Source organism: Schistocerca cancellata, chromosome 3 (assembly GCF_023864275.1).
Source record: "Schistocerca cancellata isolate TAMUIC-IGC-003103 chromosome 3, iqSchCanc2.1, whole genome shotgun sequence".
NCBI lineage: Eukaryota > Metazoa > Arthropoda > Insecta > Orthoptera > Acrididae > Schistocerca > Schistocerca cancellata.
This window is the reverse complement of record NC_064628.1, coordinates 385,826,182-385,853,975: the sequence shown is the minus strand read 5'-3', so window position 1 is coordinate 385,853,975 and position 27,794 is coordinate 385,826,182. Positions and strand designations below refer to the sequence as shown.

The following is a 27,794-nucleotide window of genomic DNA, read 5'->3' as shown; positions in this document are numbered from 1 at the left end:
AATATACAAACTGAGTGGTCCATGCGTAACATAGGCAATATCAAGGATAACGTAAGCTCAGCAGCGCCGTGGTCCCGTGGTTAGCGTCAGCAGCTGCGGAATGAGAGGTCCTTGGTTCAAGTCTTTCCTCGATTGAACATTTTACTTTCTTTATTTTCGCAAAGTTATGATCTGTCCGTTCGTTCATTGACGTCTCTGTTCACTGTAAAAAGTTTAGTGTGTGTTTTGCTGGATTCATATTTCCCACGGAATACATATCACGCATTTAATGCACTCTCGTCCAAAGTAGCGAACAGTCAACTGCCAGCCAAGGAGCCTCGTTAGCAGGAATACTCTCTCTTCCGTGCACTGTAGTCGACTGACGTCGTGTGTTTCGATGTTTGTTTAGGTGTAGCGTCCCCATACTACGGCGCAGTTACCTCGCATAGGACGGACGGACGGACGGACAGATAACAATTGTCTAAAAATAAAACAAAATTATCGTATCTCTCGAGGGAAGACTTGAACCAAGGACTTCTAGTTCCGCAGCTGCTCACGCTAGCCACGGGACCACGACGCTCCTGAGTTAACACTCTCATTGATGTTGCTTATCTTGCGCATGGACTACTCAGTTTGTATATTTTGCTTATTTTTTTCATAGTTCCACACAACTTCTTCCTGTTTTCTCGATTGATCTGTGTTCAGTTTTCCAAGGCCTATCCACTGTGCCTACTTATAACTAAATCTGAGGGGGGTGCGATGGGGAGGTTCCCTTGTTAGTGTGACCCGTTTCTCTGGCGTGCAGCGCCCGCACTGTGCAGCGCACCTGTTAGGTCACGTCTCAGACTATTCCTTTCTCTTATTCAACCATTTTCTTGTCAGTCAATGAGAAACCGTTCATCAGCGATTTGGTGGATTTTTTTTATTTTCATCCAGTCGTTGCAGTTGTCTGTCTATTTTATGACCGGGTGCCGCCACAAATGTGTGAAAGAATGATTTACAGAGAGTAGCATGACACTGTGTTGGAAGCGATTTCTGTCGCGCAACGCGAAGCTCAGTGCGTCATACATTCAGTAATTCTTGTACGACTCTCTTGCTTTGATATGTATTATAAAAGTTGTTTAAAAAAGGAGGATGATTTTCATAATTTGGGTAAATTTCTGCTTGTTGCTTCTGCACTCACTATTAAAACGCGTAACTTTTAATATTTCATATTCAGGACAATAAAATAAGAGAATTTTTCACAGAGCATAACATAATCATAGTTAACACGTGGTTCAAGAATCATAAAAGAAGGTTGTATACATGGGAGAGGCCTGGAGATACTCCAAGGTTTCAGATAGATTATATCATGGTAAGACAGAGATTTAAGAACCAGGTTTTAAATTGTAAGATATTTCCAGGGGCAGATGTGGACTCTGACCACAATCTATTGGTTATGAACTGTAGATTAAAACTGAAGGAACTGCAAAAAGGTGGGAATTTAAGGAGATGAGATCTGGATAAACGGACATAATCAGAGATTGTAGAGAATTTCAGGGAGAACATTAGGGAACGATTGACAGGAATGGGGGAAAGAAATACAGTAGAAGAAGAATGAGTAGCTTTGAGGGATGAAATGGAGATGGCAGCAGAGGATCAAGTAGGTAAAAAGACGAGGGCTAGTAGAAACCTTGGGTAACAGAAGATAAACTGAATTTAACTGATGAAAGGAGAAAATATAAAAATTCAGTAAATGAAGCAGGCAAAAAGGAATACAAACGTCTCAGAAATGAGATCTACAGGAAGTGCAAAATGGCTGAGCAGGAATGTCTAGAGGACAAATGTAAGGATGTAGAGGCATATCTCACTAGGGGAAAAATAGATACTGCCTACAGGAAAATTAAAGAGACCTTTGGAGAAAAGAGAACCACTTGTATGAATATCAAGAGCTCAGATGGAAACCCAGTTCGAAGCAAAGAAGAGAAAGCAAAGAGGTGGAAGGAGTATATGGAGGGTCTGTACAAGGGTGATGGACTTGAAGACAATATTATGGAAATGGAAGGGGATGCAGATGAAGATGAAATAGGAGATATGGTATTGCGTGAAGAGTTTGACAGAGCACTGAAAGACCTGAGTCGAAACAAGGCCCCGGGAGTAGACAACATTCCATTAGAACTACTCATAGTCTTGGGAGAGATAACCCTGACAGAACTCTACCATCTGGTGAGCATGATGTATGAGACAGGCGAAATACCCTCAGACTTCAAGAAGAATATAATAATTCCAATCCCTAAGAAAGCACGTGTTGACAGATGTGAAAATTATCGAACTATCAGTTTAATAAGCCACGGCTGCAAAATACTAACACGAATTCTTTACAGACGAATGGAAAAACTGGTAGAAGCCGACGTCGGGGAAGATCAGTTTGGATTCCGTAGAACCTACGTTTCTAGCATTTGTAGACTTAGAGAAAGCTTTTGACAATGTTGACTGGAATACTCTCTTTCAAATTCTAAAGGTGGCAGGGGTAAAATACAGGGAGCAAAAGGCTATTTACAATTTGTACAGAAACTAGATGGCAGTTATAAGAGTCGAGGGGCATGAAAGGGAAGTAGTGGTTGGGAAGGGAGTGAGACAGGGCTGTAGCCAATCACCGATGTTATTCAATCTGTATACTGAGCAAGCAGTAAAGGAAACACAAGAAAAATTCAGAGTATGTATTTAAATCCATGGAGAAGAAATAAAAACTTTGAGGTTCACCGATAGCATTGTAATTCTGTCAGAGACAGCAAAGGACCTGAAGAGCAGCTGAACGGAATGGATATAACATGAACATCAGCAAAAGCAAAACGAGAATAATGGAATGTAGTCGAATTAAGTCGGTTGATGCTGAGGGTATTAGATTAGGAAATGAGTTTTGCTATTTGGGGAGCAAAATAACTGATGACAGTCGAAGTAGAATGGTTATAAAATGTAGACTGCCAATGCAAGGAAAACGTTTCTGAAGAAGAGAAATTTTTTGACATCGAGTATAGATTTAAGGGTCAGGAAGTCGTTTCTGAAAGTATTTGTATGGAGTGTGGCCATGTATGGAAGCGAAACGTGGACGATGAATAGTTTGGACGAGAAGAGAATAGAAGCTTTCGAAATGTGGTGTTACAGAAGAATGCTGAAGATTAGATGGGTAAATCACATAACTAATGAGGTGGTATTGAATTGAATTGGGTAGAAGAGAAATTTGTGGCACACCTTGACTAGAAGTAGGGAGCGGTTGGTAGGACATGTTCTGAGGCATCAAGGGATCACCAATTTAGTATTGGAGGGCAGGGTGGAGGGTAAAAATCGTAGAGGGAGACCAAGAGATAAATGCACTAAGCAGATTCAGAAGGATGTAGGTTGCTGTAGGTACTGGGAGATGAAGAAATTTGCACAGGGTAGAGTTGCTCGAAGACGTCTTAAGTACCAGAAGCTCTCCTGCGAACCTTGCAGCGTACACTCCGCTGCAGAGTGAAAATTTCATTCTAGAAACAACCCCCAGGCTGTGGCTAAGCCATGTCTCCGCAATATCCTTTCTTTCAGGAGTGCTAGTTCTGCAAGGTTCGCAGGAGAGCTTCTGTAAAGTTTGGAAGGTAGGAGACGAGGTACTGGCGGAATTAAAGCTGTGAGGACGGGGCGTGAGTCGTGCTTGGGTGGCTCAGTTGGTAAAGCACTTGCCCGCGAAAGGCAAAGGTCCCGAGTTCGAGTCTCGGTCCGGCACACAGTTTTAATCTGCCAGGAAGTTTCATATCAGCGTACACTCCGTTGTAGAGTGAAAATATTATTCTAGAACCTCTTCTGTTGTACTCGACGGCGAGTGTTTATCAGAATGAAGGACATCGTCGGGTGAGCCCCGGGGAAGTGTGATAGTACCGCCGTTAGTTTCTGTATTCATAAGTGATCTGACGGACAGGGTGTGCATCAGCAATCTGCCGTTGTTTGCTTATTATGCCGTGTTGTACGGTAAGGTATCTTCGTTAAATGACTGTAGGACGGTAGGCCTACATGATGACTTAGACAGAATTTCTAGCTAGTGTGATCAATCGCAGCTAGCTCTAAATGTAGAGAAATGTAAGTTAATGCAGATGAGTAGGGAAAACAAACCCATAACTTTGGAATACAGGACTATTTGGGCGCATCTTGACACTGTCACGTCGTTTAAATATCTGGGCGTAACGCTGCAAAGCTATATGAAATATAATGAGCAAGTAAGACTTGTAGTAGGGAAGGCGAATAGTCAACTTCTGTTTATCGGGAGAATTTTAGGAAAGTGTGGTCCATCCGTAAAGGAGACCGCATGCAGGACTCTAGTGCGACTCATTGTTGGGCACTGCTCGAGTGTTTGGGATCCCCACCAGGCCGGATTAAAGGAAGACGTCGAAGCAGATCAGAGGCGAATTGCTTGATTTGTTGCCGGTAGGTTCCATCAGCAAGCAAGTATTACGGAGCACCTGCGAGAACTCAAATGGGAATCAGTGGAGGGAAGACGAAGTTCTTTTCGAGGAGCACTATCGATAAATTTTAGAGAATCCGCACTTGGGCTCACTGCAGAACAACTCCACTGCCGCCAACATACAACATCATAAGGCCCGTATAGACGTTTTTCCCTCGCTCTATTTGCGAGTGAAACAGAAAAGGAATTGATTAACACTGAAAACTCCTCTTCCACGCACCATATGGTGGCATGCTGAGTATGATATAGATATAGATGAGACTTTTTTATGTTGATAACATTGAAGGTAACTTTAATAAATTCATTGATAACAGAAGATCATCTGTATTTCTCCAGTCGCTCATTCTGTTCCTGAAGAGGAGGGAATTAAAGATCTACAGTTAATGACAACTTGTCATTCATCGCTGGTAGTACAAGATTCCAGTATAGTAGCATATTCTTAATAGTGTGAATCCGGGTGTTCTGCCGAGTTATTGTTTCAGCTTTATACATATAATGGAAACAATAACTCGGAAAACACCCTGAACCTGAGAGATAATATCAAAATCTGCACGGAAAGCACATAAAATGTCTGAAACATAATTTGAGTTACGTGTGTAGTTACTTCCATAGAGGTAAAGGAACAATTATTTCCTTTAAGCTCCTTGTGAAGGGACACGGACATCTAAGTATCAGCTGTATATATTATGCGTACTAAATGAAAGGATTGATGGCTGAAGTTCTGTTTCCGTTAACTACAGTGAAACTAACAATTTTTTCACAAACATTTCAGAAGTATTTCTCTCTTCTAGGACTGTATCACAACTTTTTGACCATCCATACAATAATAGTATGTGTATATTATCTCATCACAATGGAACGAAACACTTTGTATGCGTGTGAATTTCTACGTGTTCAAGAAGGAAGGTAATCTTTTAGTAGATCTACAAAACCACCACCCTGTATCAATACCGTCCAATTTTTCGAGATATCCATTTTTCATATTTTCCTATTATAGTGAGACTGTAAGAGTATGAGTGCAAGAAAGAATGAGCGAACGACTCATACACTTATACACTTCATTCTAAAAAAAAATTACGATACTTTCAGTTAAGAACAACTTTTTGAAGTACTTCGTTTTACGCATAAATAAAATAAGTGGTGTAGTAATGTTATCACTTAAATCGCCGTTGAGACAGTCGCAGGATCATTTGGGATGGATGAAATTAAGATATCACTTCGGCTTACTATTTTCGTTCACGTTTGCTTTATAGTTCAAAATTGCACTTAATTCCCATTTCAATCAGTCTGTATAACAGACGTAATTAATTAAACTGGAAAGAAAAAACTACAAGACAATCCTCCAAGAATTTCAAAAGTTTCTCGTTAAACCAATTTGACAGACTGCCAACTGAGAAGCAAATTATAGCACGTCATATAAAATTAATTATTCAGCCGCCAGCAGTAGCAAAACAAAGCAGTTAGCGAAGTGACTTGCGGCTAAGCGAACCATCCATGCACGTGTCACCCTCCCCCCTCTCCTTCCCTCTTTCACCCCCACCGTTTGGAATGGAGAGACAAAAGCGCACACCATTTGAAGCTTTTGCCAGTTTCCACCATTCGTGCGCTACGGAAGGTTGCACAGTTCTAAATACACTCTAATTTTTGACAAATCTCCAACACGGATTCAGAAAAAGTCGCTCTTGTGAAACACATCTAGCTCTTTACGCTTACGAAATGATGAGTGCTATTGACAGGGGACATCAAACTGATTCCATATTTACATATTTCCAGAACGTTTTTGTCACCGTTCGTCTCAAGCGACTTCTAATCATATTGCCCACCTATTCCGTATCGTCTCAGTTGTGTGATGGGATTCGTGTCACATTTCGAAATAACTTAAGGAAAATCTTAGAGTGAAACAGATGTAATATGTATATCTGGCGTTCCCCAGGAAAGCCTTACAGGCCTCCTGCCGTTCCTGATGTCAATAAACTATTTTGGATACAATCTGAGCAGCCGTCTTAGAGTGTTTTCAGAGGATGCTGTCATTTACCGCCTTGTAAAGTCATCAGGTGCTCAAAATGAACTGCAAAATGAATTAGACAAGATACCTGCATGGTGCGAAAAATGACAATTGACTCTAAATAATGAAAAGTGTGAAATCATCCACATGAGTACTAAAAGAAATTCACTAGATATCGGTTACGTGATAAATCACACAGATCTGAAGGCTGTAAACTCAACCAAAAGCTTAGGGATTATAATTACGAAAAACTTAAACTGGAACCACCACATAGACAGTTTTGCGGGAAAAGAAAACCACCGACTTAGATTTATTAGCAGAACACGTACAAAGTCTAACAGATTTGAAACTTCGTGGCAGATTAAAACTGTCTGTCGGGACCGCGACACGAACTCGAGATCTTTGGCTTTCGCGGGCAAGTGCCCTGCCATCTGAGCTACCCAAGCACAACTCACGACTAATCTTCACAGCTTTAATTCCACCAGTACCTCGTCTCCTACCTTCCAAAATTGACAGAAGCTCTCCTGCAGACCTTGCAGAACTAGCACGCCCGGAAGGTAGGATATGGCGGAGATACGGTTTAGCCACACCCTGGGGGAGGTTTCCAGAATTAAATATTCACTCTGTAGCCGAGTTTGCGCTCTACCAAGAGTGCTAGAACTGCAAGGTCTGCAGCAGAGCTTCTGTGATGTTTGGAAGGCAGGAGACGAGGTACCGCTGGAATTAAAGCTGTGAGGACGGGTCGTGAATCGTGCTTGGGTAGCCCAGATGGTAGAGCACTTGTCCGCGAAAGACAAATGTTCCGAGTTCGAGTCTCGGTCCGACACAGATTTTTAATCTGCCAGGAGCTACCATATCAGCGCACACTCCGCAGGAGAGTGAAAATTTCATTCTGTAACAGGTTTACTAAAAAGACTGTTTACACTACACTTGTCAGCCATCTTCTGGAGTATTGCTGTGTAGTGAGGGGTCCGTACCAGATAGGATTGACAAAGGACATTCAGAAGGTTTTGTACTATCGCGAAATAAGGGAGAGAATGCCGCGGATAGGATTCACGAACTGCGGTAGGATCTTCTAACGAAATTCTCAGAGTGTGAAAATAGTTTGTTGGCGTCCACGTACAAAGGTAGACATGATCGTCATAATAAATGTGAGAATCAGAGCCAACACGGAAAAACATAAATGTTCTTTCATGCTGCGCGCTATTCGAAAGGCGGACGGTAGAGTAGTAACCTGAAGATGGCCCGATCAACACTCTGCCTGGCACTTAATTGTGAGTTGCAGAGCAATCATGTAGATGTAGATGCAGATGAATTCGAAGTAAATTAATAACATAAAATAAATAAATTTAACTAACCATCATTTCTAATATTGGCTATGTGATCAAGTGTATTCGGCACTCCTGTGATATGCGGAACTGATCAGTAGATGTTTTTGACACGGATCCGCCGGTATGAAAGGAAGGAGGGAGTACTGTAAGTAGGGACGCACTAACAGCACAACTGGTGAGGGAGAGGAGCTTAATGGCTTGAAACGTGGACTACTCACTGTGTGTCATTTCAGCAACAAATCCATCACCTTTTATCCACTGAAGCGCGACTGGTATAGCGTCAACTAGTGTAGGCATGAGTATTCAAATACAGATATATGTAAAGAGGCAGAATAAGGCGCTGCGGTCTTAAACTCTTATATAAGGCAACAAGTGTCTGGCGATGTTGTTGGATCGGTTACTGCTGCTACAATGGCAGGTTATCAAGATTTAAGTGAGTTTGAACGTGGTCTTATAGTCGGCGCACGAGCAATGACACAGCATCTCCGAAGTAGCGATGAAACGGGGATTTTCCCGTACGACCATTTCACAAGTGTACCGTGAATATCAGGAATCGGGTAAAACACCAAATCTGCGACATCGCTGTGACCGGAAAAGATCCTGCAAGAACGAGACCAACGACGATTGAAGAGAATTGTTCAACGTGAAAGAATTGCAACCTTTACGGAAATTGCTGCAGATTTCAATGCTGCGCCATCAACAAGTGTCAGCGTGCAAATCGTTCAACGAAACAAGATCGAAGTGGGGTTTCGGAGATCTTTATGACTGGAGAACACACACCTTTAGGCCTCGCCTGGGCCCGTCAACACCGACATTGGACTATTGATGATCGGAAACATGTTGCCTGGTCTCACGAGTCTCGTTTCAAATTGTATCGAACGGATGGACGTGTACGGGTATGGAGAGGACCTCGTGAGTCTATGGATCCTGAATGTCAGCAGGGGGCATTTCAAGCTGATGGAGGCTCTGTAATGGTGTGCGGCGTGTGCAGTTGGAGTGATATGGGATCCCTGATACGTCTAGATACGACTCTGACAGGTGACATTTACGTAAAGATTCTCTCTGACCACCTCCATCCACTCATGTCCATCGTTCATTTAGACAGACTTGGGCAATTCCAGCAGAACAATGCCACACTCCCACGTCCAGATTTGCTGCAGAGTCGTTCCAGCGACACTATTCTGAGGTTAAACACTTCCACTGGCCACCAAATTTCCCAGAAATGAACAGTATTGAGCATGTCTGAGATGACTTGCAATGTGCTGTTCAGAACAGATCTCCACCCCCTCATACTCTCTCGGATTTATGGACAGCCCTGCAGGATTCATGGTGTCATTTCCCTCCAGCGCTACTTCTGACATCAGTCGACTCCATGCCACGGCGTGTTGCGGCACTTCTGCGTCCTCACGGGCGGCACACGGTATTAGGCAGGGGTATCAGGTACATCGGCTCTCCAGTGTAAAACTGCTCAAGTCGAACCGTTGGTGATGCGAATTTCAAGTGGAAACGCGAAGAAACTCCACAGCTAAACCCAGACCAGGCATTCCTTGGGTACAGACGGAAAGGGGTCGTGGAGCACTGCAGAGGAGGGCGTACAAAATCGCATGGAACAAGCGGAAAAAACTACTCTTGAGTTGTAGACTGCTACGAGGAGTCCACCTAGTACAATGAATGTGCATAGGGACTTGGAAAGAATGAAGTACGATGGTCGAGCAGCTCCTCATAAACCAGACGTTTCTGTTCTGAATTATACGAGTTGCTTGAGACGATCTAAGAAAAGACGCCACTGGACACTGAATGAACGCAAACGAGTGGTTTGGAGTGACGCATCACGCTATACCCTGTGACAACCCGATGGAAGGGTTTGTGTTAGGTGAATGCCTGGAGAACTTTAACTGCCGTCATGTGTAGTGCCAGCAGTGAAGTGCGGAATAGGTAGACGTTTTTTTCTGGGTTAGGGAATGATAACCTTATTGCGCTTAATAAAACACCAAACATGGAACGATATGATCCGTGATGATGACTGTGTCAGCATGACAAAGCATCCTGTCATAAAGCAGCATCTGTGAAGCAGTGGTTTGTGCACAGTAACATTCCTTAAATGAACTAGAATCTCGATTTGAGCCCACTGGAACACCTTTCGGATGAGTCGACTTCGCTCCAGACACCATCGTCAACCATGACTGCCTTCTCTGGTCTCAGCTATTCAGACGCCTCATTGGTAATGTCTCCAGCCGATTTCGAGCTGGCAGCAAGACGAAATCTGGACATACGCCACATTAATATCCACTAAGAGGGGTCCGAACACCTATGATCAGATAAAGAACACTGGCACTTGGCACCTTCCACATTCCTCCGTGACTATCATCAGACGTCAGACAAATCTTGCACTTATCGCTTAAGTGAACCAAGTGAACGAACCTACATCCAAGTTCCATTCCAGCTGTCCCCCCCAGTGCTGGAGGGAGGGGAGACACGGATGTTCTTTGTGTTCTTCGTAACGAACACCTAGATGTTAAAAATGATCGTTTGGAAATGGGTATTTACAGTCTGACTCGAAAACGACAGCGATCAAGTTATTTACTTTCTTCTTTGTGTTCATACGAACTTTCATTTATAGGTAGCGGCCATCAGCATCTTTTGATCATCGCAGGCGACCACTACAAGGCATAACTCAAGTATTTTGTGTCTCAGGACGGCGGTTGACTCTTCGAAATTTTAAATTTACGCTTTTTCTCGGTTTTATTTCTTGCGGAAAATCTGCAGTATGAGATTTCGGAAACAGTTTGCATTAGTGGAAAGTTTACCAAGCTGCTGAAATCATTATATCAATGAAAACTAAGGAATCTACAAAGGCCTTAACTTTTCGATGTTTTCAGAGAGCTGGTATGCGTTTAAACACGTGGCTACGAATAATTAAACCAGTCTGTAATAGTGCCGCAAGTCGCTCCGCGACGGAGACGGTCGCTGCAGCTCATAAGACCTGCAGTGTCACATGACGCTAACACTGCGATGCTCCCCTGAGGTCCTGTATATCTCGTTAATCCCGGTTATAAGTCAATTCGGCGACTAACTTCCTGTGCTGACAAACTTTACTACAGTAAAATGATAATGCACACTGTGTAAGGATGACATGACATTTTCCAGCGTATTAGACTGACTTTCGTAGTGCACACTGCCGCATCGTCCCGTTCACGATCAAAGAAATAGAGCCATTTCCTGACCCTCAAACAGTAAACAGCTTTCCTTGTACTTCTGATGCACATCTTACAGATGAGCATGAACTGTGCAAGCCCTGAGCTTAGTTCAAACATTTTTGAGCGGTTTATGGACCACGACAGCGATTACAAACACATGCGTCTTGACGTTGCCGCAAGTGTATCCACTAACATGATTGTAGCGTTTGTTTGAGGAAGTCTAGACAGCGCTGTTAGTTGTTTAACCGGCTGCTTTTCCTTATTTAGTGGCTTTCAGGATGTGCTCACACAGCCATGTGAACATTATTTATTTATTTACTTCCCTAACAGTACAGAATAACCCACCGCCTTGAAATGAAAGGTGGGTCGGATGCTTCCGAATCTAATAGCAAAGACTTCTCATTGTTACAGTCTTATTGGTATACAGTTGTTAATGATTTTTTAAAAAATAATATAAAGAACATAATATGTAAAGATTTCTGTTAGGTTACAGCGCATTTGAATGCTTAACAATTGTTAAAATGGTTCCATATAATTTGTTACTACCTAGTTGATGAGAATATAATTTATAAAATGCAAATGTCAAAGAAAAATAAAAAAACGAAAATGTAACACTATGAACGTGGTTAGGAATAATTTGTAATATATCGAGGGAAGTGGGGAAGTGATATGCTGTATTTGGATGAGTAATGCAGTCTAAGTAGCATGTTGGTTAACAGTGGCCTATTCCTATTTATTTCAGATCAGAAGGTCTCGGTACAACCTCGAGCTATTCTCATATGAAATGGTTTGCGCTAATGTATGTTTATACAGATTATACAGATTAAATGCTGACTGAGCACTTCATACATGGAATACATGAATTTTAGCTTCACATGAGAAATACACTTATGTTTGTAACTTGTTAGTTGAAATAGAATATAGTTCATTGCTACTTGAATGCATTATTCCTTAAATAACACCGAGCGGGGTGGCGCAGTGGTTAGACACTGGACTCGCATTCGGGAGGACGACGGTTCAATCCCGCGTCCGGCCATCCTGATTTAGGTTTTCCGTGATTTCCCTAAATCACTCCAGGCAAATGCCGGGATGGTTCCTCTGAAAGGGCACGGCCGCCTTCCTTCCCCATCCTTCCCTAATCCGATGAGACCGATGACCACGCTGTCTGGTCTCCTTCCCCAAACCAACCAACCAACCTTAAATAACTTAATACATTTCTGATACATGAAATTCATTGACTATAGCTTTGAATAGAGAAGAGAATATACTTCTGTCTGCACACAGTAAGACGAGCAATACATTACTGCTTGTGCGCAGTATACTTTAAACACTACGCAGGATACCATAGGGGAGGAGGAGCCTCGGAATAAAAGTTCTTAGCCCTCTCCTCCCAAGCGACATTACCTTATTACTACAGTCTTAGTATGTGGTGCCGGTGTCTATTTGTTTTCATTGTTGTGTTGTTTGTGACTGTGTTTGGGCATGCAGTGTCATACATTGTTGGTTTTGGTCCCTTACATGTTGATCCCTTCTGAGGCGTGTTCACTTAGCGTTCCTTCCTCGGTTTCGGAATCTGTGGTCGTGTTTGTGTCCTCCCATGTGGTCTGTTGTGTTGTTTGTGCTTAGCTACGCCTCCTTCTATATGTGTTTTGGCGCTTGTATTCTTCGTGCAGAGTGTTCGATACAATGTCGGCTACGTTATTTATTGTGTTCCAGCCATCAGGATTACGTATTATTCTGGCGATGTCATTGTCATTGTCATTCTGTATAGGTCTCACTTGTGCTAGCGTGTTGCACAGCAGTGTGACATGTTCTGGTGTCCCAGTTTCTCCGCATACACATACTTCATCGTTAGTGAGTCCCATATGGTTTAAATGTACCGGATACGGCCCGTGGCCTGTCAGTAAATCGAACATCCCCTGGCTTGGGTCGACATGTTTCAGTTGTCGTCTGAAACAGCGTAATGTCAGTTATCGAAGATACGAACGTAAGGAGAACGTAACACCCAGTCAACACAACACCCAGTCCCCGAGCAGCTTCCAGGCGGACCACCCGCAATTCTCTGGAGTAGGCTGGGAGGCCGCGTATCAGGGGCAGGCGACTTCCTTCGCTCCGGAAACCTCACTGACATGTATGCACAAGCCTAGCCCCCATGTTACGTCTCTGTGCCACACGAATAGTACATAGCTTATTTCGTTATCACGTAGGTAATGTTTAACGTTGAAGCAAAGATATTTTGTGTAACGAACAGTTACAACTATAGCTAAATTACAAGAGACGTTCGTTTATCCTGCATACTCTCTTAAGAAAAAAAAAGACGCACCACGAAGGAATAATCCGAATGGGAGATGCGGACAGCGTTCGAATACCAGTCTGTCTGTCGCCCACCACATGGTCCGACAACCAGGACTGCTGATCTGGGGCGTCATTTCTTTTCATACCAGGATGCCTTCGGTTGCCATCCTTAGCACTCTTACAGCATAGCGGTACGTCGACGATATTCTACTCCCTGGTTGACTGCCCTTCGAGGGAAACCATCCTGGACTTACATTTCACTAAGACAATGCCCGCCAGCACACTGCGAGTTTTTCTACTGCTTGTTTTCGTGCTTGCAAACCGTATCTTGGCCAGTAAAGTCACCAGATCTCTCCCCAGTTGAGAATGTTCAGAGCATTGTGGGCAGGACCAACCATCCCGGGATTCTGACTCTCTAACGTACACATTCGACAGAATCTGGAACGATATCCCTCAGGAGTACAACCGACACGATACGCCAAGTATGCTGCTTAGGATGAAGAGTTAGGCTAATGCCTTATTGACTTTTTCAATTTGTGAAGGGCCTTCCCTTTGAATAAATCAGTCAATTTTTTTCTGAAGTTGTAATCATTTGTTTCTCTGTACGTGTGTATCACATCTACCGATTTCTGTCCCATCCGGGTAATTCCCTCGTAGTGTGTAGTTTTCTTCTGTCTTAGAGTGTATATCAGTACGAGACTGAGTCTTTCCTTACAGTATAGGTAACATCAGCGCAGTAATTACGGTGAGAACTTGAAATAACAACTGTAAACAGGAGATGTGCATTCGACCAATCAGATGTGAGTAGGCAGTGTTAAGTAGTGGAAGTGCAGGCGTAGTGTGTTAATGTTGGTGTATCGCAAACTGCAGTGCTGCCAAAGCAGAGTTACTAAACAGTCTTCCGAAATGCCTTCACAAAAGAGGACGAACTAAATATTCCAGAATTCGAATCGAGAACAGCTGCCAACATGAGTAACGTAGAAGTAAATATCTTCGGAGTAGTGGAACAACTTAAATCATTTAATAAAAGCAAGCCTTCTGGTCCCGACTCCATACCAATTAGGTTCCTTTCGGGGTATGCTGATGCATTAGCTCCATACTTAACAGTCATATGCAACCGTTTGCTCGACGAAATATCCGTAGCCAAAGACTCGAAAGTTGCACAGGTCACACAAATATTCAAGAAAGGTAGTATGAGTAATCCACTAAATTACAGGCCCATATCGTTAACGTCGATATGTAACAGGATTTAGAACATATATTGTTTTCCAACATTATGAATTACCTCGAAGAATACTGTCTATTGACACACAGTCAACATTGGTTAGGAAACATCGTTCCTATGAAACACAACAAGCTCTTTATTCACATGAAGTATTGAGTGCTATTGACAAGGGACAAGGGATTCCGTATTTCTGGATTTCCGAAAGGCTTTTGACACTGTACCACAGAAGCGGCTCGTACTGAAATTGCGTGTTTATGGAATATCGTCTGAGTTATGTGACTGAATTTGTGATTTCCTGTCAGAGAGGTCACAGTTCGTAGTAATTGACGGAAAGTCATCGAGTAAAACAGAAGTGATTTCTGGTGTTCCCCAAGGGAGTGTCATTGCCCTTCGCTGTTCCTTATCTATATAACCGATTTCGGAGACAATCTGAGCAGCCGTCTTCGGTTGTTTGCACATGACGCTGTCGTTTATCGACTAATAAAATCATCAGAAGATCAAAACAAACAGAAAAACGACTTGGAAAGAATATCTGAATGGTGCGAAAGTTGCAGTTCACCCTGAATAACGACAAGTGTAAGGTCATCCACATGAGTGCTAAAAGGAACTCGTTAAACTTCGATAACACGATAAATCAGTCTTATCTAAAAGCCGTAAATTCAACTAAATACCTAGATGTTACAATTACGAACAACTTAAATTGGAAGGAACACATAGAAAATGTTGTGGGGAAGGCTAACCAAAGACTGCGTTTTATTGGAAGGACACTTAGAAAATGTAACAGACCTACACTACGCTTGTTCGTCCTCTTTTAGAATACTGCTGCGCGGTGTGGCATCCTTACCAGACAGGACTGACGGAGAACATCGACAAAGTTCAAAGAAAGGCAGCATGTTTTGTATTATCGCGAAATATGGGATAGAGTTCCACAGAAATGATACAGGATTTGGGCTGGACATCATTACAAGAGATAGAGTGTCACAGAAATGATACAGGATTTGGGCTGGACATCATTAAAAGAAAGGCGCTTTTCGTTGCGACGGAAACTTCTCACGAAATTCCAATCACCAGCTTTCTCGTCCGAATGCGAAAATATTTTGTTGACACCGACCTACATAAGGAGGAACGATCACCACGATAAAATAAGGGAAATCAGAGCTCGTATGTAAAGATATAGGTGGTCATTCCTCCCGCGCGCTATACGAGATTGGAATAATAGAGAATTGTGAAGGTGGTTTGATGAACCTTCTGCCAGGCACTTAAATGTGATTTGCAGAGTATCCATGTACATATAGATGGAGCAACGCCTCCAAATCTTCAGGTCATTCTCCAGAATGTGTGCGAAGTTTGTCCTGCACACCTTGGCTCCAAAAAGAAAATAACGATGATTGGATGATTGTCGGGACTCGATTGAAAAGCAGACAGTTCTTTTTTGGAAGAAATCGTCACAGGCGGAGAGGCTTGGAGTTATCAATAAGCACCTTCCGCAAGAAGACAAAGTGCAGAAATTCACATGAAGGTCAACGCTCTGACGACATGACCGACATTCAAGTCAATGTCACGCACGAGTTGAACATCCGAAAGAAAGACTTTTCCTGATAGCTTCACCTGGTTGCATGAAAGTTCTGTGCGTTTCATTCAGTTGAGCAGACTATGTAGAACACTGAAAGCATTAAAACCACCATCTAACTGTTTCTCTATTTTTCATTAATCCAGTTTAGAAACTATTTGTATAGACGAGGTATTTCTATCTAACAATGAGTTACTAAATAATGTTAGGCGCAACCGCACCTAAAGGAACAATACGTTCAGAACACAGAAGGATGTTTTATGAATTTTAGCGTATTTGTTCTAGAACGTCTCGCAGGGACCACTTTGAAAGAACAGAATTTTAAAAATGTTACGTAGTACTATGTCAGTTAATGTAGTTTGTCGGTCAGATTATTTTGTTTTTGAAAAAGTGTGAAGTTTCATTTATATTAGATTATATGAGCTGATCTCTGACATTTTCTCCGCTTGGTTACTATCCAAAATCTGCAGTCGTAAATTACAAAGAATGTAAATATAAGTCTAGAAATAAATGTTTGTTGAGATGTCGGCCAGTTTACTTGTTCCGAGAATGATGATGGGTGCTGTCCCCCTGTTGATGTTCATCGTACATTCCCTGTTGGTTGTGTTTCTTAGTCCTCTCACTGTGATGCTATTGCCAGATACGGCACACACAACGTAAACAATGAGATGGAGTCGTAATATTCCACGCGAGAAATGGTGCACTGCTGTGGTTCAGCCAACGGCGTTAATCAACAGGTACGTGGAATGTATGTGAAAAAAAAGACATCAACAGGTTGTCCTAGCGGCTTGCAGACTCGCGACCATCTGCAACAAGGATCACGGGTCGCGATTAATCTCGCACGGTTCGCAGGCCGGTGCTGTGACGAGCGGAAAACGGTCTTGAAACAAGCGTGCGAAGAACCGGAGCTTCTGATGGCATAAACCAATGCTCTTGCGTTTACAGTTATGCACTGTCAGTCACTTTATCAGCATGACGGACTGTGCAAGATCGCAGGCCACCACCGCGCCACTTGCATTTCGTGATCTGCACCTAACACATGAAACTTAAGATCAATTAACAGATTACATGTTATTACGTTGGTGCATAACTCGTTGCGTTTTTGTTGTGCATGTTAGTATTCCAGTTCCTGTGGGTTCCTTTATCGGTTTTCATCTATTATTTGTGGTCCAGTGTTGCTGTTTGAGTTTACATATTGGCATTTTGTCGTTTGAAGAGAATGAGCGGAGCTGTGGACCTTAGAAAATGGAGTCCCAAGCGGAGAAATCTGAATATTTCCCACTTATTTTTCTGCTTGAGTTCAGTAGAGGGGTGACGGTGGCGGAGGCAGTCACAAACATTTGCGCTGTGTGTGGGGATACCGCCACCGCGCAGAGCACGGCAAGAAAATGGTTTGCTGGTTTAAAGAGAATCATTTTGACATTACTGACTCCCCTCATTCAGGAAGACCTTCCCGATTTGATGTAGCTCGCTTAAACGCATTAATCCACAATCATCCACCTCATTGTATACAATAACTGGAAAATAAACTGTGATCATACCAATATTGTGGGACATGCAATGGGGAAGGTTCAAAAATCGGGTATATGAGTACCGCATGCTCTAAGCTACACTATTGGCCATTAAAATATTTACACCACGAACATGACGTGCTACAGACGCGAAGCCGGCAGGTGTGGCCGAGCGGTTCTAGGCGCTTCAGTCTGGAACTGCGCGACCGCTACGGTCGCAGGTTCGAATCCTGCCTCGGGCATGGAAGTGTGTGATGTCCTTAGGTTAGTTAGGTTTAAGTAGTTCTAAGTTCTAGGGGACTGATGACCTCAGCTGTTAAGTCCCATACTGCTCAGAGCCATTTGAAGCATTTTTTTACAGACGCGAAATTTAACCGACAGGAAAAAGATGCTGTGATATGCAAATGATTAGTTTTTCAGAGCATTAACACAAGGTTGGCACCGGTGGCGACACTTACAACGTGCTGACACGAGGAAAGTTTCCAACCGATTTCTCATACATCAACAACAGTTGACCGGCGTTGCCTGGTGAAACGTTGTTGTGATGCCTCGTGTAAGGAGGAGAAATGCGTACCATCACGTTTCCGATTTTGATATAGGTCGGATTGTAGCCTATCGCCATTGCGGTTTATCGTATAGCGACATTGTTGCTCGCGTTGATCGAGATCCAATGACTGTTAGCAGAATATGGAATCGGTGGGTTCAGGAGGGTAATACGGAAGGCTGTGCTGAATCCTAACAGCCTCGTATCTCTAGCAGTCGAGATGACAGGCATCTTATCCGCATGGCTGTGACGGATCGTGCAGCCAATTCTCGATCCCTGAGTCAGCAGGTGGGGACGTTTTCAAGACAACAACCATCTGCACGAACAGATCGTGGACGTTTGCAGCAGCAGCATGGACTATCAGCTCGGAGACCATGGCAGCGGTTACGCTTGACGCTGCATCACAGACAGGAGCGCCTGCGATGGTGTACTCAACGACGAATCTGGGTGCACGAATGGCAAGACGTCATTTTTTCTAATGAATTCATGTTCTGTTTACAGCATCATGATGGCCGCATCCGTGTTTGGCGATATCGCGGTCAACGCACATTGGAAGCGTGTATTCGTCATCGCCACACTGGCGTATCACCCGGTGTAATGGTATGGGTTGCCATTGGTTACACGCCTCGGCCACCTCTTGTTCGCATTGACGGAACTTTGAACAGTGGACGTTACATTTCAGATGTGTTACGACCCGTGGCTCTATCCTTCATTTGATCCCTGGGAAATGCTACATTTCAGCAGGATAATGCACGACCGCATGTTGCAGGTCCTGTACGGGCCTTTCTGGATACAGAAAATGTTCGACTGGTGCCCTGGCCAGCACATTCTCCAGATCTTCCACCAACTGAAAACGTTTGATCAATGGTGGCCGAGCAACTGGCTCGTCACAATACGCCGGTCACTGCTCTTGATGAACTGTGATATCGTGTTAAAGCTGCGTGGGCAGCTGTACCTGTACACGCCATCCAAGCTCTGTTTGACTCAATGCCGAAGCGTATCAAGGCCGTTATTACGGAAAGAGGTGGATGTTCTGGGTACTGATTTCTCAGTATCTATGCACCCAAATTGTGTTAAAATCTAATCACATGTCAGTTCTACTATAATATATTTGTCCAATGAATACCCGTTTATCATCTGCATTTCTTCTTGGTGTAGCAATTTTAATTGCCAGTCGTGTACAATCACAAAAATCAGCTGGCGGCCATATGTCCATCTCTGTTTGCTCGTCATCAATTGGCTCGCGCACAACATCGACCATTCCTATCCTGTATCATTACTGGTGACGACAAATGGTGTCTTTATGCTAACATAATGCAAAGAAAGTAATGGTTGACCCCAAACAAAGCAGAAACTCCCTGTACAAAAACCTGCTCGCATCCACAGAAGATAATGTTATGAATCCGCTTGATCAACGACGCTGTGATATACTACGAATTGCTTCCCCAAGGTGTTTATTGTCAAAAATGGAGGCGTCTTCTAGTAACGGTTCAAGAAGAGTGAGTAGGAATGCCGCATGATGTGATGCTACTCTGCGATAACGCCTGACCGCATTCTGGTAGACTGACGGAAAACTCTATACAGGCTCTGAGCACTATGGGACTTAACATCTGAGGTCATCAGTCCCCTAGAACTTAGAACTACTTAAACCTAACTAACCTAAGGACATCACCCACGTCCATGCCCGAGGGAGGGTCGAACCTGCGACGGTAGCGGTCGCGCGGTTCCAGAGTGAAGCTCCTAGAACCGCTCGGCCACAAACTCTATACAGGAATTGGTTTGGGAAGTCATTCCGCACCCATCTTATTCCCTGATCTGGCCGCCTCAGATTTTCACCTTTTCCTGTCTCTATCGAATAACCTTCAAGAACCTTTCCGGATGAAGATGCTCTCCGAACATGGCTCGACGAGTTCTTCGACTCAAAACTACGTAATTTATACCGTCACTGAATCGAAAAAACACCCCAGCGTTGTCAGACTGTTGTAAACAGCGAAAGAGAATATAGTATTAATGACTAAAGTCACTCTTATGCGAATCTGTTGTGTTCATTAAACTTATGGAAAAGAGCTACAAACTTACATACCAACTCAATGTTTACGGATGAGGCATGATTTTCCTACAACAGGAAATTAAATTACCACATTATCTACTGACAGTAACTGGTTCGTTGATTGGAAAGTAGGAAAATGCTGTCAGTCTGCAAGGAGACTGTTTGCAAGAAACTCATGTGACCCATCCTAGGATATTGTCCTAGTGGGTGGGACTCCTACCAAATAGGACTAACAGAGGACACTGACGTTGTACAAAGAATGGCGGCACAAATAGTCACAGGTTCCTTTGATCCACTGTAGACTGTCACAGAGATGCTGAAAAAATTGAATGGACAGGCGCTTGAAGGTATTTTACTCTACCCTCGAACAAGACTGCTTACATATATTCAAGAATCAACTTTAGGTGAGGTATCTAGGACTATACTAAAGCAGAGGCGACCGAGACTTCGGGTCACGGGCCTTGCCGGGGGACGAGTGCAAAACGCTCAGCCTCGCTTCAGGGGAAAAGAGCGAACGCGCAGATTTAAATGGGAGCGCAATCGCACTGTGTCCGCAGCTCGTGGTCGTGCGGTAGCGTTCTCGCTTCCCGCGCCCGGGTTCCCGGGTTCGATTCCCGGCGGGGTCAGGGATTTTCTCTGCCTCGTGATGACTGGGTGTTGTGTGATGTCCTTAGGTTAGTTAGGTTTAAGTAGTTCTAAGTTCCAGGGAACTGATGACGATAGATGTTAAGTCCCATAGTGCTCAGAGCCATTCGAACCATTTGAACCAATCGCACTGTATACGACTTGGTATTATAGTTCACATTTCTCAACAAGATAGATCAGAAACTAAACAAATTTTTAGTGTTATCTAAGTACTTTCGGTGCCATGAAGACATAATATAATTTATATCTGGCGTAAACTTTCGGTATACGTACATACGCATATAATTTCTTTGCCCTGTCGCACTCAACTTGCCACGTAATAGTGACTTATTTAGTCTCATAATTTAAAACAGGATTTTCACACAAATATTTCGATCGAAATTTTACAGCACTTTTCCAACTTCACGATGGACACTTGAGAACTTCACCTGAGGAAAGCAATGTAGACGTCCTGTACAGTTTTAATGCAGAAAGATTTTTCATTCAAACTGGAAGTATCTCGCGTATCGATCGATTACATCTGCACATGCGCTGATGTAAGATTGACAGTGTCCTTAAAACCTTAGTTATTAAACTATCCTTGTAATTATTTAAAGGACTCAGTAAATTCTTCAAACCTCTCGGTTTTTTTTAAAAAAAAAAAAACGCCAGTGAGCTTAGAGAACTAGGCTGCCTTTATCGGAATATGTATCTTGTACAACGCGATTTCCTTTTAAAATCCATCCCCATCCAATCAGAAATAAGATACCTACGAATGTCTTACTGTGGACAGTGTGCAGTGAAGTCCGCTTAAAATTCGAAGTCTATAATCTATTCCGGATTTTTTAATGTTCTTTTCTGCACTCTTTTCGTTCATACATTCAGCGATAGAAAATTTTAAACGGAAAAATTGTTTCAGGCATGCCCACTGACTTAATCAACGTATTTTCCAGTAACATGTGAAGGATACATATTTGTCGTTGAGTACATTGAAAACTGTTGCAACTTACAATGGAATAACGCGTTCGACTTCAGAAATTTTACTATTCGTAACAACAAATTGCATTACTGTTCTCCATGGCTGCAAATTTTGCACAAAGCGCTTCTTCGTACAGAACTATGAATCCCCTTTATCGATCGTTGTACGCCTTTGCTCTTTTGTTGTCAACTAAATATTTAAATTCTTTCTGAATGGTATTTTAATGTCATTTCGGAGCAAATATGCAGTACATGTAGCTTACGCGACGTGAGATTTGTCATTCTGCGCTTCTGTCATTCCCATTCATTTCAGAAGACTGTATTATTCTTCAACAACCAGGTTAGCGAAGATCGCTAGCAGTTCTTTTTATTACTGTCACCGCTTTCGACACATCCGTACTGACCGATGATGATGACAGTGCAGATCTGTCGAAACTGGTCATAGTAATAAAAAGAAGGATTGCGGTGATAGACCACTAGACCGCGACTTTTCTGCAAAACAGGCACTGCACCTGTGACCTTGCTTCAAAACACGAACAAAAAGCGGAGGTGATCTATAGAGCTTATAATGCAGTGATTCCACGATTCTGGCGAACTCAGAGATTTCTGCCGACCGAGAAGTCCCACGCCGCACTGCTAAATGAAATGTATCGCTGTTGCTGGCCGCTGTGGCATAGCGGTTCTAGGCACTTCAGTCTGGAACCGCGCGACCGCTATGGTCACAGGTTCGAATCCTGCCTCGGGCATGGATGTGTGTGATGTCCTTAGGTTAGTTAGGTTTAAGCAGTTCTAAGTTCTAGGGGACTGATGGCCATAGATGGTAAGTGTGGTGTGCGTACTGTAAGACCTTCGGTACACAAACCATCAGATTATTTGACTAGTCGCTCTAACGAAGTAGGCGAGTGTCAGCAATATGTCTCGTGGTCTTATCGTGACGTGTTTATCTTCTGCCGTTAGGTCAGACGATAGAAATGCCACTTGCACGCTTAGAGTATCAGATTGACAGTGACCCACTTTAAACAGAACTTGATTAATTTTCACACACATTTATTAAAATAATAAAAAATATAGACATTACGTAACTTGATTCTGGATGCTGTTTACAATTGACAATCAGAAGTTCCTTTGGTCTTGGTACGTTAATCTCATTCTCACATATCTCTGATACTTGACAAAGTGTCTATACATTTATCTTCATGGCTGTGTACAGGAATATGGTAATCTAATTAGGTGCAGACTTAAACTTGACTATAGACTGGTACAGACAAATGCAGACTAATGCAGACTAATGCAGACTGGTACAGACTAATGCAGACTGGCTAATCGGAGGTCTGTACACTCGTTATAATACCTCGAGCATTCAGGTATCACTTCACGAGTGTGATCCGCGAGGAGAAAAGGTTCTACGTTAGCAGCAATCTCATTGGCTGCGTTACATATTAATACGCGGATCGGCGGAAGCAGAATTTGGTCCGTCTCTAAGACAGCGCCAACTCGTAGTGCGGAGATGGATGAGTGCTGAGCCTGCGCTGTTCTCCTTAGCGGGGCGCGCTCTATTGGGAAAGTTGTGTACGCGCTGACTACGCGGAACTATGTACACAACAGTAAGTCCCATAGTGCTCAGAGCCATTTGTATCGCTGTTCCGGGTATTTCCGAGAAGGAACACACAAAGCCTAGTGGCCTCCACATGCTGTACACGTGAGGTTTGGCACGCCGTGGCCAGCCTTGTACTGAAGCTCTGTATATATAGCTCACGTAGGGATAGTTAAGATGATGTTCTTCTAATTACAGCTTGCCTAATGGCGTCCAAGCAATCATTGCTCTACTCTTCGTAAATGAATGTAATGGGAAGAAACCCAAATAACTGGGACCAAGGGGGTACCCTCTGCCATAAATTTCACGGTGGGTTGCACGATATAAATGTAGTTGTGGATCCAAATCCTACGGGCGATCGTGTTAACAAGGCATGAGGTTCCCCTCAGTATCAGAGCGTTGGCAGAAATTTTGTGTGACACCCTCATCGGGCCTTATAATTTTCCAAGAAAATTATCACGTGCTGTTTACCAGCACCATCTGCGCCAATAGCTGTCCCTGCTATTTGAGGGTCTTACTGTTACAAGGGAGACAACGTATGTGGCTTATAAGCGACATAGATCAGCAAATATTCTGTATCTCGTACAGCACAAGTTAACATAAACTTCAATCAATAGATTGACTGCCGGCCGCGGTGGTCTAGCGGTTCTGGCGCTGCAGTCCGGAACCGTGGGACTGCTACGGTCGCAGGTTCGAATCCTGCCTCGGGCATGGGTGTGTGTGATGTCCTTAGGTTAGTTAGGTTTAAGTAGTTCTAAGTTCTAGGGGACTTATGACCTAAGATGTTGAGTCCCATAGTGCTCAGAGCCATTTTGAGCCAATAGATTGACTAAATAAGTCCAGTCACAGTTCAACTGACCTCAAAACCGTTACATTTGGACATCTGAACGCTTTGGTGTATTCCACATCAATCGAAGAAGCGCACACATAACAGAAGTGTGTGTCCCACGCATGTGACCAAATGCGAGGGCAACTAGGCGTGTTCCCACGAGCTCGTGATTCTGAACGATGTGAGGGAATTTGTTGTCAATAAGCACATGGCTGCCATGGAATAGAATGTCCCATACTTTATCGAGTATTCCTTTCCTGACACATGCTTGTTAGACATTTTTTTCTAGTTTTGACCAGTGCGACCTCCTTTCGATATTCGGTACACAATTTGGAAACAAGCTGTATATACAGCTTTGCCCACTTAAATGTCTCTCTGTTTGTTGAATAAGTTCCGCCTGGCTGGGTTGTTCCATATATTTCATTTTACAGCCTTGTTCCAGCATCTTCCCTTCAATTTTGATCTCAAGCCTTCCTTCCTCTTTCTTTACAATCAAGAGTTTTACTTTTTGTCTATTTACTGCCATTTCTTCCTTTCCCAACTCTTGTACCCACACAATGATGTTGTGTTGGAGATTTTATTCGCAAAAATCTTCTATCACGAGACCGTGTGTCAACGTGAGGCCACCAATCAACTGAAAGAATTTCATCTGATCATTTACGACGCTAACGATTTTTATCTTTAATTCTTCATGTATACCTTTATTGTCAGGTCATAATGTCTTACAAAAGCTGGGGAGTGACACTGCAGCGTTGCCAGACTACAAGCGTCGTAACGAATGCGTCAGCTCTCCAATTTCCTTTTCTCACGTAGTTCCTATATGCATACTGCTGACGAATTTACATAAAGCCTAGCCACTATGGAATTTATGGGTTCTGCTCTTGGAGCCTTGTCGAATGCGTGCCTTTGATCCAAACATGCAGCGCGGAAGACCTTATTTTTCTGATTGGCCGTGAGATGAAATCTTAAGTGCCTCAGTTCGAAATCGTGCTGCCCTTCTAATTTGCCTTCACTTCGTTCCTCAATGTAATTTTTAAGAATGAAAGCGATATTTTGCCACTCAGGCTGCAAACTTTTATTACTATCTACTCTCTTTTGTACAAATAGTTTCGGCTTCCGTAAAGCTATGTGTAACTAAGATGAATATGGCAGCCAACTGACTCCATGTCTTCTACAGCTAGTGATGGTTTACAATTATAGTGAAAAAGCTACCATGATGCGGGGAATTTTTACTACAGCTTCTAAACTATCGCTAACCCCATAGCACATCTTGCCACATTTCTGCCATTTTTATCCCGATGACGGTTAACTTTAGTGCAAAATTCAAACTAACCTTTTTAAGCAGAAACAAGTCGTGTAACTAACTGGAGAAATGTCACATTCACTCAGCATACACTACTGGCCATTAAAATTGCTACACCAAGAAGAAATGCAGATGATAAACGGGTATCCATTGGACAAATATATTATACTAGAACTAACATATGATTACATTTTCACGCAATTTGGGTGCATACATCCTGAGAAATCAGTACCCAGAACAACCACCTCTGGCCGTAATAATGCAGTTTCAACACGATACCACAGTTCATCAAGAGTAGTTCAAATGGTTCAAATGGCTCTGAGCACTATGGGACTTAACATCAGTGGTCGTCAGTCCCCAAGAACTTAGAACTACTTAAACCAAACTAACCTAAGGACATCACACACATCCGTGCCCGAGTCAGGATTCAAACCTGCGACCGTAGCGGTCACGCGGTTACAGACTGAAGCGCCTAGAACCGCACGGCCACACCGGCCGGCCATCAAGAGTAGTGACTGGTGTATTGTGACGAGCCAGTTGCTCGGCCACCATTGACCAAACGTTTTCAGTTCGTGAGAGATCTGGAGAATGTGCTGGCCAGAGCACCAGTCGAACATTTTCTGTATCCAGAAAGGCCCGTACAGGACCTGAAACATGCGGTCGTGCATTATCCTTCTGAAATGTAGGGTTTCCCAGGGATCGAATGAAGGATAGAGCCACGGGTCGTAACACATATGAAATGTAACGTCCACTGTTCAAATTGCCGTCAATGCGAACAACAAATGACCGAGACGTGTAACCAATGGCACCCCATACCATCACACCGGGTGATACGCCAGTATGGCGACGACGAATACACGCTTCTAATGTGCGTTCACCGCGACGTCGCCAAACATGGATGCGACCATCATGATGCTCTAAACAGAACCTGGATTCATCCGAAAAAATGACGTTTTGCCATTCGTGCACTCAGGTTCGTCGTTGAGTACACCATCGCAGGCACTCCTGTGTGTGATGCAGCGTGAAGGGTAACCGCAGCCATGGTCTCCGAGCTGATAGTCCATGCTGCTGCTGCAAACGTCGTCGAACTGTTCGTGAAGATGGTTGTTGTGTTGCAAACGTCCCCATCTGTTGACTCAGGGATCGAGAGGTGCCTGCACGATCCGTTACAGCCATGTGGATAAGATGCCTGTCATCTCGACTGATAATGATACGTGGCCGTTGGGATCCAGCACGGCGTTCCGTATTATCCTCCTGAACCCACCGATTCCATATTCTGCTAACAGTCATTGGATCTCGACCAACGCGAGCAGCAATGTCGCGATATGATAAACCGCAATTGCGATAGGTTACAATCCGACCTTTATCAAAGTCGGAAACGTGATGGTATGCATTTCTCCTCCTAACACGAGGCATCTCAACAACGTTTCACCGTTCAACTTCGGTCAGCTGCTGTTTGTGTATGAGAAATCGGTTGGAAAGTTTCCTCATGTCAGCACGTTGTAGGTGTCGCCACCGGCGCCAGCTTGTGTGAATGCTCTGAAAAGCTAATCATTTGCATATCGCAGCATCTTCTTCCTGTCGGTTAAATTTCGCGTCTGTAGCACGTTATCTTCGTGGTGTAGCAATTTTAATGGTGAGTAGTGTACGTACGGCTGTTATGGCAACTGTTAAAACAATGAGGGTTTCTAAGATCCTTGAGTAGAACTTCCCAGGTATCGAGAACATCGAAATACCTCAGTGGTCGCCGCACCCACTATTATCCTCCTTATTAAATACAGCAGCATCCCAATCTCTTCGAGTTTTCTTTTATCTTCCATACATGCATTAAATATTTTTGAGCATAACGGAAGCAATGATTCCTATGAATTACACGGTTGCTTCTTGTCCGAATTTTTGTAGCCAATTGAAGAGTGGGAAATGGGCAAATGGGATATGAAAGGGACCAGGGTGAGGTCTATTTTCGAAGAAAAACATATTTAATTGCTTCAAAGTAATCAGCTTAATTAAGAAAAATTAATTATTGATTTAGTGGGAAACTGAAATATTTTCCGAACAGCTGATGTCAATGAAGTGTCAAAAAAGTTCATCTCCTCATAGCCTAGCTGTTTTGAGCACAAAATTTAAATTATTTTGAAGTTCAGCTGTGAAAATGGTTTATTTCAAATCAAGTAGTAAACTCTGGACTTTCGAGAACACAAGATTCTGGGTGAGTAAATGAAGTGTCAATAAGATCATGTGTTCTGAATATAACTATAAAGTAAAAAAAAAAAATTAAAATAGCTGAA

At 43.2% G+C, this 27,794-nt stretch overlaps 1 protein-coding gene across 1 annotated transcript in view; it reads left to right on the top strand.

Moving 5' to 3' along the window:
* Nucleotides 1-27,794, top strand: part of LOC126176723 (proton-coupled amino acid transporter-like protein pathetic) — a 173,881-nt gene that overhangs the window by 56,875 nt on the left and 89,212 nt on the right. The gene's annotated exons all lie outside the window — the stretch shown is intronic.